Source organism: Terrapene carolina, unplaced genomic scaffold (genome assembly GCF_002925995.2).
Source record: "Terrapene carolina triunguis isolate 2854851 unplaced genomic scaffold, T_m_triunguis-2.0 Scaffold95, whole genome shotgun sequence".
NCBI lineage: Eukaryota > Metazoa > Chordata > Testudines > Emydidae > Terrapene > Terrapene triunguis.
In genome coordinates, this window is record NW_020664446.1 from 32,596,301 (window position 1) to 32,611,462 (window position 15,162).

The following is a 15,162-nucleotide window of genomic DNA, read 5'->3' on the forward strand; positions in this document are numbered from 1 at the left end:
AAGACAAAAATAAAAAAAGTAGCCTCATATTACTAAATAAGATACAAAAATATAGATGCCCAGTGATATCCAATATAATTAATGTTACAAAGCAGTTCTGATTTCAGCACCCATTTTCACATTCCGATTTTCTGAAACATACACAATTGTTAAGCTAGGAATGTGAATCTGTCCATAGATAAATTTCTTTTGGAAAATCTCTGCAATTATAGAGTATATGTGAGATGGGGAAACTTGTACATTCTTCTCCCATTGTAATATATTCCAACTTCTTTCTATCAATCATCCATAAATAAATAAAATAAATCAGGGCTACAAACAGCTCAGCTTGGGAAATTAAAAATAAAGCTGTGACTGGAAAAAACCTCACTCACTTAGCATATGCCCAATAAGCACATCCTAGGTATTACTGTAATACAAATGAATAATGTTTAAAGTTTTTCAGCAGAGCCCAGTGAAACCAATTCACTGATGTCTCTACACGCTTGTTTTGCCTGATCAAGGGATTGTGAAGTGGCAAGCACTCCCACTAGAATTTGCACAAACAGAAACAGTAGAGGTTTCATTGAAACATAGCAAATATTAAAACCACCAAAATCTGCATAGGCTTAGCATCAGAAACAGAAGAGAAATTCATGTTTGAAAAGAATAGCCAAGCCAATCCTGTAATTTTAGAAGGTCGCCGTGTTTGTGACAGTCTTCATTAAGTTCTAAAAATTAGAAAAAATAGTTTCCAGAATTTCCATTGTGAAGTTAATGACAGCATAATGCAGACTGCCAAAAAAAATGTCTTTAAGCAAAAGTGTCATCAGCAACACTCCCTGATTCACTCAAAATTACCTCACTATGGTATGAGCTGCCCAGTGTAGTAGAGACTCACACATTTAACACAGTTTAATTGCACTGTTAAACAATAGAATACCATTTATTTAAATATTTTTGGATGTTTTCTCCATTTTCAACTATATTGATTTAAATTACAACACAGAATACAAAGTGTACAATGCTCACTTTATATTTATTTGTATTACAAATATTTGCACAGTAAAAAAACAAAAGAAATAGTATTTTGCAATTCACCTAATACAAGTACTGTAATGCAGTCTCTATCATGAAAGTTGAACTTACAAATGTAGAATTATATACAGAAAATAACTGCATTCAAAAATAAAACAATGTAAAACTTTAGAGCCTACAAGTTCACTTAGTCCTATTTCTTGTTCAGCCAATCGCTCACACAAACAAATTTGTCTACATTTGCAGGACATAATGCTGCCCGCTTCTTGTTCACTATGTCACCTGAAAATGAGAACAGGTGTTCTCATGGCACTGTTGTAACCGGCGTCACAAGATATTTATGTGTCAGATGCGCTAAAGATTCATATGTCTCTTCATGCTTCAACCACCATTCCAGAAAACATGCGTCCATGCCGATAACGGGTTCTGCTCGATAACAATCCAAAGCACAGCTGACAGATGCATATTCATTTTCATCATCTGAGTCAGATGCCACCACCAAAGGTTGATTTTCTTTTTTGGCGGTTCGGGTTCTGTAGTTTCCGCAATGAGGTGTTGCTCTTTTAAGACTCCTGAAAGCATGCTCCACACCTCGTCCCGATCAGATTTTGGAAGGCACTTCAGATTCTTAAACCTTGGGTTGAGTGCTGTAGTTACCTTTAGAAATCTCACACTAGTACCTTCTTTGTGTTTTGTAAAATTTGCAGCGAAAGTGTTCTTAAAATGAACATGTGCTGAGTTATCATCTGAGACTACTATAACATGAAATATATGGCAACGTGTGGGTAAAATAGAGCCAGAGACATTCAATTCCTTGGGGGAGAATTGTATCACAAATTTAATTAACTCATTTTTTTTAAATGAGCATCATCAGAATGGAAACATTTCCTCTGGAATGTTGGCCAAAGAATGAAGGGGCATACAAATGTTTAGCATAACTGGCACATAAATACCTTGCAATGCTGGCTACAAAAGTCCTATGTGAACGCCTATTCTCACTTTCTGGTGACATTGTAAAGAAAAAGTGGGAAGCATTATCTCTCGTAAATGTAAACAAACTTGTTTGTCTTAGCGATTGGCTGAACGAGAAGTAGGACTGAGTGGATTTGTAGGCTCTAAAGTTTTGCACTGTTTGTTTTTGAGTGCAGTTATGTAACATACAAATGTAGATTTTTCCCCCCTAAGTTGCACTTTCATGATAAAGAGATTTCACTACAGTACTTGTATGAGATGAATTGAAAATACTATTTCTATCATTTTTACAGTGCAAATATTTGTAATCAAAAATATAAAGTAAACACTGTACACTTTGTATTCTGTGCTGTAATTGAAATCAATATAGTAGAAAATGTAGAAAACATCCACAAATATTTAATAAATTTCAGTTGGTATTCTATTGTTTAACAGTGAGATAAAAATAATTGTGATTTAAAAAAATTAATCACGATTAATCATAGTTTTAGAGTTAATCATGTGAGTTAACTGTGATTAATCAACAGCCTTAATTTTAATCTAAAGCATCAAGTTTTGAAACAAGTTTTAGAAAGCTTCAACTTGGTTTACATCAATGATTTAAAGAAAGTGATTTGAATCATGATCATTTAGGTTGCTCCACTCTGCTAAATTCTAAAGTGTGTACCTTGGATCTTAAATGAGGAAGTTCTCATGGTTGATTTTAAAAATAAGCTTGTAAAGTTTCTAACTGACTAAGCAATGTTCAGAGGCGTTTTAAAATTAAGATAAAACTTTGAAATGGATCACTGCTTTGCAGTGCTAGTTGAGCTATAACTTATTTTTAATGCATCTACGTGTTGAACACAACAAGAATCACTACAAGAGCAGTCAATTTTCCTTATCTGAACAACTATGAACCACTAATTTTGCATGTTTACACACAAAAAGTTAATACATTATATGTGGCAGAAATTCAACTGCAGTTAAGATTAGAGAAATCCTCATCTTGTAAGTACACCTCTAACCCGATGTAACACGACCCGATATAACACGAATTCGGATATAATGCGGTAAAGCAGCGCTCCGGGGGCGGGGGGGGGCTGCGCGCTCCAGCGGATCAAAGCAAGTTCAATATAACGCGGTTTCCCCTGTAATGCGGTAAGATTTTTTGGCTCCCGAGGACAGTGTTATATCGGGGTAGAGGTGTACCATAACTCAAACAGATGAGGATACTATCTAATTATTCCATTTTGTATTTTTATATCCATTATATTTTGTAACACCTAATGTCGAAATGCATTAACTGTATATTTTTACTAGCAAAAACTGTGTCTCAAATGTACAGATAAAAATACAACTTGAGTCAGATAAGGAACCATTTATCAAGACTAAAGCATGCCCTGTTTTATGCAGATTTATGTTCTTGCCTAGCTTGCAGTAGTCAGTCATTCACAAACTCAGTTGCCAATATTTCCAGGATATGCAGAGTCAGACTATGGCTTATTAGGGGATAGGAGTTTCCCCTAATGTTATACTACTTCCAGGCAAAGTAAGTTCCAAGTTTTGAATCATTTGGGTCCTTAAGTTACATTTTCAAAATGAAGTAGAGTACACTTCAACTATGTCTTCCATGTAAACACACCCACACACACACCCTTCCACCCCCAACCACCCAACAAGACAACTTCAGATCATGCAGGCCTGCCATTTATTTTCCTTCACATCCTCACAAGACTTTTAGAGCCCAATACAAAAAGAGTTAATTTATTATTGGGAGCAACACAGCAGCTTAAAATGGAGAGAAAAAAATACAGCATGTTGAGAACAAATTCTATTACATCCTTGTTGTCTCACACACAAAGTATTATGATAATGGGATATAGGAAAAAGATAGAGTAAAAGTAAAAGCAACAAAATATTTGCATGTGGCCGAAGTTAACAACACATTTTTAAGAGGTGAGTCTCACTGTTGAACAATTTATAAGCATACCAAATGTAATTCAACACAATCTATAAATAATGAATCACTAAAAAGAAATAAGATCTTCCAGATAAGCATCTACTAGCCTTCCAGGTTGACAAAGGATTCACGGTCTTTAAAAAAAAAAAAAAAAATGTTTTTAAAGTTATGAATCAATTTTGTAAGCATTCACACAGAGGCAGAGGGTGTGTCCTTGGATTGTATTTTGTGCAGAAATCAAGCTTTAGATCAGGGATTGGAATGTCATTGCCTGTCAAGTATTACAGATCTGCATTATGTGGCATAATCCAAGAGTTATTTTGTTGCTTATACAACCCCATATACTTTCTCAAATTACTAATTATGTGCAGGATCAGAGAGAGTGCATGAGGGGATATCGTAATATATCCAGTTCCGGGCACCATACCTTAAGAAAGGTCTGGCTAAATTGGAGGGAGTTCAGAGAAGAGCAACAAAAATGATTTCAAAAAAATTTAGAAAACCTGACCTATGAGGAACGGTTAAAAAACTGGGCATGTTTAGTCTTGAGAAAAGATGAGTAAGTGGTGAGGGGTAGATCATGTTCTCCATGTCCATTGAAGGTAGGACAAGAAGTACTGGGCTTAGTCTGCAGCAAGGGAGATTTAGTTTAGAGGTTAGGAAAAGGTTTCTAATTATACGGGCAGTTAAGCTCCGGAATAGGCTTCCAAGAAAAGGCTGTGGAATCCCCATCATTGCAGGTTTTTCAGACCAGGCTGAAGAAACACCTGTCAGGCATGATCCAGCTTTACTTGGTCCTGCCTCAGAACTGGGGGCAGGATCAAATGACTTCTCGAGGTCCCTTCCAGCCCTACTTTTCTAGGATTCTATAACAGTGCACTCAAGTCTCATACACAAAGGGACAAGCATTAGGAATTACATAATTGCGTATTTTAATGGCCTAAATATACTTTAAATCTAGGAATAAGTAACTGACTTCAATCTTTATAATAATAGCCATTAAAAAAGTTATACAGTCAACACTGACCTCCATGTAACATACTAAGATAAGACATTTGAAAAATCAGTGTGCTTTAAGACCAACTCAGAACATGATGTCCAATCCATGTTTATTTTCACTGGACTCAATGTAATCAGAAAACTTTACAAAGGTAAGTTTCTGGTTCATGATTTAGTTATTAGCTTTAATTTTAAAAATGGAGAAAACAGAATAAGGAAATTCTTATTCTTTGTGTTGCCAAACTAGTAGAGCTGTGGTTCATAACGAGATGTTTAACACAGAAGGGATGGAAAAAAAAAAAAAAAAAAAAAAAGCTAAGCACAATAATGATTTCCAAGTCTTAACATATTTTAAGTAGAAAAGTTACGAAGATATACAAACTGGAAGAATGACTAATCTAGATGTATACAGCATATTCCAAATATTTTTTGCTACTCAGTTTGCAAAGTGAGACTTCATCTCTGTGTACTCAGACATTTCTCATCACTATACAGAAACAAAAACAACAAGGAGTCTTTAAGGTGCCACCAGACTCCTTGTTGTTTTTGTAGATACAGACTAACACGGCTACCCCCTGATACTATACAGAAACAAGATTTTAAATTTAGACCAATCAGAACAAAGCTATTCCAGCCTTGCCCATATTAATACAATTCAACAGTTATTTCCCAAACCACCACATTCTCCATCAAAGGAATCCAGTGTACTATAAAATTGCTCAGAAAAAGGAGGTACTACTTGAAATGGGCATGTAGAAAGAAAACTGGGAATTGCTATCTTTCCAGTTGTTTCTTGAAAGGCTGTCAAATCTTATAGTTTCAGAGATTAAGGATAATCAGAAGAGAAAGCTATAACAAAATACACTCCATACAGGCAGCTAAATTTACATTACAGATGCAAGAGTCAGGAAATGAAAGGTAAGGTTTAATCATATATTTCCAGAGAATCCCTGCCTCGGTCAATCAACAGGCTGGTGCAGTCAATGAGGCAGCCACAATTTATTTCTTATTGTCAATATACAATGAATGGACCTGTGCCTTATTCATTACGCACTGAAGGCCTAAATTTGGCAATTCTGAGTAAATCTATTGTCTTCCTTACATTAATCCAGGGTAGGCAACCTTTCAGAAGTGGTATGCCGAGTCTTCATTTATTCACTCTAATTTAAGGTTTCACGTGCCAGTAATACATTTTAATGTTTTTAGGTGGTCTCATTCTATAAGTCTATAATATATAACTAAACTATTGTGGTGTGTAAAGTAAAGTAAATAAGGTTTTTAAAATGTTTAAGAAGCTTCATTTAAAATTAAATTAAAATGCAGAGCCCCCCAGACTGGTGGCCAGTGTGAATGCCATTGAAAATCAGCTCGCGTGCCATAGGTTGCCTACCCCTGCACTAATCTAACTAATTAATCACATTATTTACATATGACCCCCTCCATAATGAAGTACACAGATGGAATGGTGTGCAGTGCATTAAGAAAGGATACATAGTGAGACCTATCTTGCATGTGTCTTCCTCATTCTGGACAACAGTAGATTATTTTGGGCTTGCTTGGGTTTTTAAACTATCACAGTAAATTTATTACATTTCATTACATGCCTTTGGTTTGCTTGCTGTACTTCATTCAACCAGTGCAGTTAGCTATGCAAGTAGCTATTTCATTATTATAATGTATATAGCCAAGAAGAATTACAAGGTGCATATGAAAACAATCTTGGCTTTTCCCACATTTGAAGTGTTTCACTTTGCTGCCTTAAAGACAGACTGTAAAAAAGTATTTCTTTTAAAGGAGTTTGTGCCCTTTTTTCTTCTTCTTTATGATATATAAAGATGACCTGACTATCCTGCCGCTCTTTTCTTCCTCTCCACAATTTTTCTTGATGTTCCTAATATTTCTCAGGTCAGAAACATGCATGTCTGGTCTTCCCAGTTTTGCTGGATAACTTTATGGGAAGGAGGGGGGTGAGTGTCTCAGATTTTTATTATGAATCCACACCTTAATTAACAGATGATGGATCTTCAACTCAAGTCCTCCTCTTTGGAAAATTCTCACTGAACATCAGCATTAGAAACAGATGTTAATGTATACCAAAAACTAAAATTTATTTTCCCTTTCAACTGGTCAGCTCTCATTTCTTGAAACTTCAGTTTCACTTGTTCTCTTGCTTATCCATGGTCTTTTAGGATGTACAAGACCTGTACTTCTAATGTTAAACAGAAATTGCAAAATTCTTAAATACTGAAGTCTTCTTTATACATAACAAAACAAGAAGCGAAACAATTTTTCCCCTCCCTTTGCAGGTCAAGTTTAAGTTACAGAAGATTTTGTATAAAATTCCTTAAGTTAGTCGGTGTTTTTTGTTGTTCCTCCCCCACCACCAAGAAATCAATAAAAAAAATTCCATCAACAGAACAGCATTTCTTGCATATGATGCACACTTAATGCTTGGATCTTACTGAATGAAGCAATTTTTAGTAAGACAACCAGTTAAGCAAAGCCTCAGCTGCTGTCAGACTTGCCTGGAACCTAGATGAACTGGTAGGGGAAGAGTTGACTGGTGGTAGAATGAGTCTGAGATGTCACTGAAGGATGCAGTGTCAGGCCCTGCCTCCTGATAGTCAGGCCTAGTAGTTGGAATGGAGGGCAAAGCCTGACGTAGGGTCGGGACTGAGCAGAGGATAGCACTGGAACCTAGAACCAGGGACAGGCCAGGGATTGGAACAAAAATCAGAGTCTGTAGACAAGCCAAAACAGTACTGTAGCTGGAGTCCAGGTGCAGGCCAGAGGTCAAAGCCAGGTGGTTAGAGTCCAAGGGGGTCAGGAAGCAGAGGCAAGACTGGAGCAAGGTCAGAGTAAAGCAAGGACAAGACTAGAACAGGGCTCAGGCAAGGCTGGGGCAGGAACAAGATCAGGAGCAGGCTGGGAGTATAGTCTCTGATCTGCTGCATTGCAGTGTGAGGGTTCCTGGCTGGTAGTGCTGTTGTGTTGGGGAAATACCTGAGCCTGGGGGTCATCTGACCCAGGCTCCACTGAGAGTTAGACTACTGTCACATTCCTGAAGGCTGATACCATTCACAAAGCGCCTGCAGTGTAAGGTAGTTCAGCTGGGTTGTTGCAGAATGCCTGAGTGGTGACTCACAACAGGTCTGTTGGAGGGGCACCTCTTGAGTTTCTGCACCTAACGGCCCCTGTTGGCAGGGCAGCTGAGCGAGCAGCCCTGGTTTGGCTGCGCGTTTGCCTCACAGACAGAAGCATTGTGATATTGCACTTGGATGACTAATTGAACCAAAATGGCTGTAGCACTCAAGTTGCTAGTCTACATCAGACTGAAGTCATGAAAACTGAACCAGTTATGACCTGCTCAGGGCTTGTCAACACAGTGCATTAGTGTATACCAGCTGGGGTGTAATTTCTAGTGTATACCAGCATGTCGCACTTCAACTGCCCGTATGGGCTCTGCTGGCATGCATTAACAGTTCCTTTTTGTGCTTTTATGGAATTTTTAGTGCATGCTAGCAGGGTCCACATGGGCAGTGAGCAACACACGTAAAGCACACTGGAATTTATACCACAGCTAATGCACACTAACACTGTGTAGATAAGCCCTCAAGGTTACTACAGTTGTAACAACACACAGAACTAATGAAAAAAGTATTACAAGCACCTATGGGTAGATAGTGTTTTATCAGTTTAAACCAAGCTCTTAGTGACAAGTACAACAGATTCCAATACTCTATCAACAAACTAGTAACCTTAAACTCAACCATACCAAGGAACATTAGGGTTAAAAACGTTAAGAATTTAATAAGTACAGAAAAGAAAAATAAAGGGAAGGAAGATAAATCAAATATCCTCACCATTCACACATGTGTACAACAGAGTTCTGGCTGTAGACTTAAACATGGAGATACTATACAGCAACTGCATAACTAAGTTAATGTTTAATGATTTGACAGAAACACCTGGTGATCAGATGGGAAGAAAACATATTTGAAATGGGCACTATTAAACTCAAAATACTGACAGAGAACACATCACCAAAAGCAAAGGCAAAAAAAGCCTAAAAAATAAAAATAAAGGAACAGATTTTTTAAAAAGTAGTTTTTCAATTTATTACAGGTTGGTTTTTCTCCTTTGAGCTACAAAGTGGCTGCAGTAAATGTATTAAATGCAATTCTAGTAACTTGTTCACATAAGTTGTTAGAACTAGATAGAAGGTCTCAGAAGGGCCAAGAAATAATGGCAGAATAAGTTGATGTTCTGCGTTTACTGTACATGACGTGCCAAAAAAGCCTTCAAATTATTTTTGATTGCAACTTTAAAATATGCACGCTTTTTTCATCGTTAGCACAATTTTAGCCCAGCTACACTCTAGGGGGAAAACATTATTTGAAGTTAACTACAATGATCACTGCAACAAAATTTGAGTCCAGCAGCTTTTTACCTTGATTCTCCAGGCAATTTGAATTCAGGCCAAATATTTGTAATGTAAGTGGACAGGTGGGTATGAGAATGGCTTTGTTGTTCATAAATCAATATCTGATATGCAGAGAAACGTATGAGCAACTGTTATATTAAAAATTTCTAAACAGACAGCTGAAGCTGCAAAGGAACTAGAATGAGCAGAAGCTAAAAAATAAGCATAATTAAAAAACTAGCAGTAGTATTTAGATCAGCTACATATAGAAGATAATTTTACTGAATATTATTTTTCTGACAACTGACCTCTTTGCAGTTCCCCATCTGCTTATTAAGATCAACAGTAAGAGCAAGATGTGATGATAATCAGCTTTTGAGGTACAGCCTGCTGCTTGAGCCAGTGGAACATGTTTACAATGGAGTAAAGGACATGTGGGCTTAGGTGACTTTTCCACTAGTGATCCCCTTCTCTGCCTTGTGTCCCCACCCAAACTAGCCTGGCACCATCTGCTACCCCACTTTAGGAAACATTACTTCAAAGTGTTTTCTTTGAAGGTACAACAACGATTCCCCAGCACTGTTTTATTCCAGTAATAATTGCAGAAGGTTTTTTGGGGGGGCGGTGGGGAAATGGAAGGGGGAAGTGTTCTTCTTTGGTTTGAGGGAGATTGGAGGGGAGGAAGAAGAGAAAATTGCCACTACCTCTGGTGACCCATCTGCCAACTACTGGTGAAGTTCACAAGACTGCTTATGAACCAGTCACAAAAAATACTTACAGTGTGTCTTGTTCTATTTTTATGTAACTGCCACAGTAACTGTTCATTAAAAACCAAACTGTTCAGTTTACACCAGCAAGGACAACTCTTCACTAAGGTGAATTTTGGGAACAAGAAACTGAACCATGTTCCATTAGACTTATTTTATTTCTGCAAAATTAACATTAAACATGCTATTCAAAATAGCAACAATGTAAAGATTGAGGGGAATAAATGAAAAGATGCAGGACAAAAAACATTTCTCAGTTCTTAAGCTGTAAACTTGAGAATAAAATGGCAATCAAGTATCTTACCAACAATTGTCAGGTGGCTATAAAGTGAGGTAGTAAAATTGTTCTTGGGAAAGGAATAATAGCTATGTGCATAACAAATACATGTTCTTGCATATATATATTATATAGTTGTAAAACTTAAAAACTTCTATACCCTAGAAAAGCCATCACAAAACAATGGTTCCCAACCTTCTTGCTGGAGCCCTGGTACAGTTACTGCTGCCTGATCTCCATCTGTTTCCTTCTCTTGCCCTTTTACAGTTCATTCTTTGACTTTTTGTTTGTTTGTTTCGGGGTGTGGGGGGAAGAGACTGAGAAAAGGGAAAAGCAGAAGCATTATTTGTTTTCATTCCCCTTCAGTTTTCCCTACTCACTGGGAAGCTTCATGCTGCTAGAGCAGAGGGTTCCACTAGCATTGCTCAAAAATGATCTGAACAATGAGACAAGAGACACACTTGGGCTAGTAGGCTGCTGTCTCAGGCCACATCTACAGGATGGGAACTCTACCAGCATAGCTACAGTGCCACAGCTATGCTGGCATAACCTAACAGCGTAGACACAGCCTACACTAACGGAAGGGGTTTTTCTATTGCTGTAGGAACACCACTTCCCCAAGCGACAGTAGCTAGGTTGACAGAAACATTCTTCTATCAACCTAGCTACAACTTGGGGGTCTACACTGAGGGTCAGAAAACTATAGTCTCTCAGTGTTGCAGATTCTTCACACACCCAACCGACACAGCTATGTCAACCTAAATTTAAAGCATAGACCAGGTCTCAGACTATAATTATGTACCACAAGAGCTACTGCCAGATTTACGTACATTAAGGCTCAGTCTACAATTAAATTTAAGTCGACATAACTGTGTCACCAAGGGGTAGGAAAAATCCACACCAAGCACTGCAGTTATGCCAACTCAACTCCCAGTGCAGATGCAACTAGGTCAATGTAAGAGTATTTCCATCGACCTAACTACCATTGCTTGGGGAGCTGGTGTTCCTACAGCAACGGAAACACCCCTTCTGTCACTGTACGCTGCATCTACACTACAGTATTATACAGATGTAACTATATAGCAGGACAGTGCCTGTTAGGTAGACAAGGTCTAAGAGAAGGCAGGTAGCTTTCAAGAAGCTTTGGCCATAGCATCAGACACACACATTCAAGGTGGAGGGAGGTGGATCTGGGGACATGCAATTTTCCCTGCCCCACTGATCATGAGCCCTAACAGACCCCTCAATTACTATGGCTGTCCTACAGGAGGCCCACACCGCATGCTGGGGAAAAAATGGAAATAAAGATAGAACAAGAAAGATGGTGAAAACTTATTTTCAAGAAAAAATTAGCACTATAGCAAATAGATTTGACAGTACTTGGCAGAGATTGGGACTTTGGTTTCAAGACTAACAATGATCAGATGATCAAATTTCTCTCTCATATGGGCATTAGGTTTGATATTTAAGGTTTCAGTTTAAGTTAATATTGTCACAGTCTAGGTCAGGGGTAGGCAACCTATGGCACGGGTGCCGAAGGAGGCACGCGAGCTGATTTTCAGTAGCACTCTCACTGCCTGGGTCCTGGCCACTGGTCCGGGGGCTCTACATTTTATTTAATTTTAAATGAAGCTTCTTAAACATTTTAAAAACCTTATTTATTTTACATACAACAATAGTTTAGTTATATATTATAGACTTATAGAAAGAGACCTTCTAAGAACGTTAAAATGTATTACTGGCACGCGAAACCTTAAATTAGAGTGAATGACCGAAGACTCGGCACACCACTTCTGAAAGGTTGCCGACCCCTGGTCTAGGTTCTGACTATTGAAATTAAGGAAGTGATTCTGTGATTAAGCACAGAGTTGTGTTCTGCTTACAAACAGAAAGTAGTCACACTTACAAGGCAGTTTGAGTTCTAGCATGCCTTCCTTATTGAATGTTTACCAAAAAGCCTGAAGGAAACACTTATTTCTGGCCTATTACTCTAGTCAGCTGCCTCTTTTGCATTTAAATGCCTTCTACCAAAAACAAAACAAAAGGCAGCTATGTTTTAGACTCATTTTAAATAAAACAGAGAATGGCATAATCAGGGTAAAGTAAGAAAATGAAAAAAAGTCAGAGTTTTAACAAAAAACTACAGTGGATGAACAGAGAAGTGATTCTCCCTTCTATAAAAAGCACCTTCAGTGGAAATCAAGGCATGCATAACTGGGATTGTTTGCAAGTACAGCAACTTAAAGGTTTGGTACCAGCATCATTTATGACTTTGTGCTAATTGTAATACAATGATCTATTCAGAAGATTCACAAGAGATTCCATTGTCACTATTGAGGATTCACTCATAGGGCAACTTTAAATATTGCAGCTGGGACTGTTAAACCCTTAAAAAATGGGGGGGGGGGGGTGTGGATTTGGGGAGGGAAGGGTTTCTAGACCCTGAAGTTGCAAAGATAACCTACAACACACAAAAGGAGTATACGGGTTTGTCTTACACAGAGCAGCAAGGGGTCTGATTTCTAAAACACATTAACTGGTCTGGGCAAACCCTGCTGGTTCAAGCTAAAAGTTCCCTAATGTGCTTTAATACAGTGGTGTTTGAGCACTACGTTAAAGCACACTAGGAAACCTGATGCTGTGTGGTAAGGTCTGCCCAGACCAGTTAGTACACTTTAGAAATCATACCCCCATAGTGCAAATTGCTGCTTCATGTAGGCAAATTCTAAAATTATTGTTGTGTTGTCCTCTCAGAAAATCTGCAGGCAGACTACTCCAATGCCTTTAGTAGGGCTTCTCCAAACTGCAGCAAAATGGAAACGTAGGTCTATACTAGAAAAGGTTTGCCAGTATAGCTATACCAGCAAACTCTCCTAGAGTAGATGTATCAGGAAAAGAATGTTTTTGCCAGTATAATACACAGGTTCCCCAAGTAAAATAAGCTGTAATGGCAAAAAACACTTAAGCCAGTATAGAACCGCATCTGCCTCAGGATGGTTTGCCAGAAAAGAAGTATTGGAAGGAATAAAAGTCATCTTTCCCACACCCAACATTAGCATACTGGCGAAAGTTTGTAGCACAGACCTGGATTTAGCCTTGTCAGTCTTTACTGTTTCCCAGAAGACTACTCAGTGTTACTCGGCTACTACTTTGGAAAGCAATAAACAACAAGAACTGGAGTTATTAATTTAGAGTACTCAAAAAAATGAGGCAGGGCAGCATAGAGTACTGGAGACAAAAAAAAATGACACAAAAGCAAAGAAGGGACAGAGCAGAGCACCACACATTCCCATCGCAGTAGACAGGAAACTGGTAGATACCTCCCTCAATCCATCCATGAAGCAGTCAGGAGGCTCTTTAGAAATGATGACAAACTCCAAATTTATCAGGCAGATACTAGCTTGAAGGTAACTCCAAAGCAGAATCCAGGGATAGCATCCAGTAGGAATCCAAGCACCTTCCCCTTTCCCAGCAGCTGCAGCAAGGGAAAGTCTGCTTCTCACTCGGGCCATTGTCTCTGCAGAGTGAAACTCATCTTTCATATCAATCTTCGGCTAGTGGGTTTACTCTATCTGATTTCTTGTAAGTTTTCCAAACCTTGTGCGTGAGAAGATTGTATTAGTTAACTGGATGTGAGAGATTGTATATACTTATACCTGAGACTGATTTTGGAGAAAAGAAAGATATAAAGGGGGTGGGGAGAGGGAGGAAGAAAATGAAGACAATATAGGGAAAGAGAACAACATAGAGAAGAGTGAGAGTGTAGGTAAATAACCGTGATCTATCACAGGATAGGCTGTGTCCATTGAGGCACATTAACCCTGCATTATACAGGAGAGACCCCAGAATTAAACAGCTCTGCCTTTCAAAGGTCTTTCCTTCAAATTTACTCCAAACAGGGTTAGCATTCAAGCTAGTTGGTGGCTTGTACAATTTTCCATGCTCTGCTTATGAATGAAAAGCTGCTGTTTCTTTATCACATTTTCAATTAAGTCCCATAGCTCTTTGATTGAAAGTTACTGAGGAGCAGAAAACTATGATAACAGTCATAGTATTTTGACAGCAATTTTCAAACCCAGAAAAGTTTATTTTATTCCAAAATATTCTCCAGAGACCTGTGGCTATTAAGTTAACATGGATCACGCTGCTGCTGTAACTACCTTGACATGTGATGCAGTCTTCAATTTTGAAGTCAACAAACTCATAGTCTGGAGTTCCAAAACTGTCTTAAAGGGCATATCTATACTTACAGCATTGCAACGGCTGCTGTAGCGCTTAGTGAAGACACTACCTATGTTAAAGAGAGAGCTTCTCCAGTCCGTGTAGGTACTCCACCTCCCCCAGAGGCGGTAGCTATGTCCACCAAGTCAGTGTAACTATGTTGCCCAGGGGTCTGGATTTTCCACATCCCACAGCAAGGTACTTTTAACTGAAATATGTTTGTAGTGTACAGGAGGGCTCAGTGTTCTTAGATTCCCTCCCAAGTGCACAGCCAGCCTCTCTCTGGCTGGCAGGGATAGTAGATACTCAAGTTCTGCACACAATCCTATGGAAGTGAATGCTAACGTTAAGTATCAGAGGGGTAGCCGTGTTAGTCTGGATCTGTAAAAAGCAACAGAGGGTCCTGTGGCACCTTTAAGACTAACAGATGTATTGGAGCATAAGCTTTCGTGGGTGAATGCCCACTTCGTCAGACGCATGCTAACGTTATCAGTGTTACTGAACATTACTCTTGGTATTTAAATGGTCTTTATGCTTAAAAGCC

General features: G+C 38.5%; 1 protein-coding gene across 1 annotated transcript in view; it reads right to left on the reverse strand.

Moving 5' to 3' along the window:
* The window catches only part of TBC1D12 (TBC1 domain family member 12), an 82,148-nt gene that overhangs the window by 65,714 nt on the left and 1,272 nt on the right, over positions 1-15,162 (reverse strand). The gene's annotated exons all lie outside the window — the stretch shown is intronic.